Genomic DNA, 2,351 nt, shown 5'->3' with positions numbered 1-2,351 from the left:
AGCAAGAGTAGATGTTGTGAGTTCACAAACACCATTTTTTTTTACATGCTCTTATATTCTTTCCACCACCCAATTCACAGTGTTTTCTGAACATTGTAGGTGTTTAATGGGTAGCCCCATTAAGGCAGAAGACTCAACAATAACTTGTTATAAGCACCTTAACCAGCCCCAAATATCATTAATATTTCACATTATAATCAAGCTTCTTTGACCAAGGCTCAGGGCATCATGAATCTGGTTATTAATGTAAATATTTAGGAGCCAGTTTGACAAGTCCATTTAGCAAAATAAAATTACAATGTTCCCAAATAGGACCATTATCACCTCAGTCATGTGTCTTTGATTGGTTATCAATGGGAGGAAATGCCCTTGGTCCTGTGGAGTCTCTATGCCCAACATAGAAAAATTCTAGGGTGGTGAGGCCGGAGTGGGTGGGTGACTGCAGGAACTCCCTCACAAAAGCATGGGGAAGAGAGGATGTGATAGGAGAGATTTGGAGGGGAAACTGGGAAGGGGCATCACATTTGAAATGTAAGTAAATAAAATGACCAATAATAATAAAAAAAGAAAGTATAAAACATGAGCTTGCCTCTATGGAGTTGGACTCAGATGCAAACAGAAACGGTGAACTTCATAAGAGCAATACCGCTATTGCACACAGTAAGCACATACATCTTGACTTGAGAATTTGTATTTAAATTTAAATATGTAGAGGTTATAACTAGTAAATATTATAAACAGCATTTCCCTAATTTTTATACTTAAAGCTTTATATATATATATTCTGACTTTTGTCAAAATAACTTTTACATTCATGTATGATATTTGCGCCAAAATGTACCATAGTATGTTGCAAAATTTAATTTTCCACAAACTATATCAATGCCTTATGGGAATAATCTCAAGAATATATTCTGAACTGATAAAAAGGTATTTCTGTATGATGTCCAATTTATGGTGATTTTTCTCATTTCATTGGTGATAGTAACTTATTTCTATAATCAGACACTGTGGAGGATTTTTAATAATATGTTGGATATAAGCTTTGAAATTTCCCTGATTTTGCAATTCACTTAATACTTTCATCAATATATTTGGAAATACACCTTGGTTTGAAAGTTCATTTTTTTCTGTGAATATATAAGTTCATGGAAGTGCTTATATTTCTTAGGAAGCCCTTTGAACTAATGACTGCATTGTGTGTTAACACATTTATAAAAGCAGTAGCAGGCATAATGTTGTTATTTGTAATTTGTGCATATTTATTTAATTCCCTAATAAAAATTATTTTAAACACCTTATTTGATTAGCAGAATATTTTCCTATTGTGCACCTTTGCAAAAATCAATGATATCAATATTTCCAAGTTTATTTTTCTGTGAACAATTCACGCACTGAATTTCCATTTAAACATGTTTCAATACAAATACCTCCAGGATATTTTTGAAGTATAAATTGTGAACAATAAAATATAAAATTCTGAAATCAATTATTTACATTAGCCTTAAGAAAAATAAAATCATCTTTCTTTTCGTGTTTAAGCATAAACACTGAGAATTCATTGCTTCCATTTCTAGTATTTAAAAATAGGACTGAAATATAAAAATTATAATATATATATATATATATATATATATAATATATTTGTATAACATAAGATACATGGGCAGAGAGAGAGACAGACAGAGAGAGAGAGAGAGAGAGAGAGAGAGAGAGAGAGAGAGAGAGAGAGAGTTTGATTTTCAAAATTCTATTGCTTGTCTAAAAGAAATACATTAAATTCTCAATAAGGGGCTGACATTGTGGGTCAATTGGAAAGAATATTTGCCAACAAGCATAAGGCTCTGACTCTGGATCCCAAGCACTCATGTATAAAGCTGGACATGGCCATATATGTTGTCATCCCAGGCTGGAGAGTAGAGGGTAGACAGGGATAGGAGGATTTCTATGGTGAGCTGAGCATCAACATCAATAACCTTAACCTCTGTCTCTTCTACTTCATAATTACAGGTACAATGTAACCTCATGCCTTCTCTGCCATCATGAATTTGTATACTCAAAAGATGAGAACAAATAAGCCTTGATTTTCTTAAAAGTTTTTGTTGTTGTTTTTAATTTTTTAGTTTTGTTTTTTCATGCACTTCGATACAACAATGATAAAAATAACTAATAAGATATCACTAGAATCCTTAGACAAAGTCTCTGTATATTCTAATAGTTACTAACAACTATAAAACTCTGGTCTATAACTTTATGTTCAGTATAATTTAGAATACACATATATATATATATATATATATATATATATATATATATATATATATATATATATGTGTGTGTGTGTGTGTGTG

This window comes from Mus pahari, chromosome 1, assembly GCF_900095145.1.
Source record: "Mus pahari chromosome 1, PAHARI_EIJ_v1.1, whole genome shotgun sequence".
Classification (NCBI taxonomy): Eukaryota; Metazoa; Chordata; class Mammalia; order Rodentia; family Muridae; genus Mus; species Mus pahari.
The sequence above is the reverse complement of the archived record's forward strand: the minus strand, read 5'-3'. Positions refer to the sequence as shown.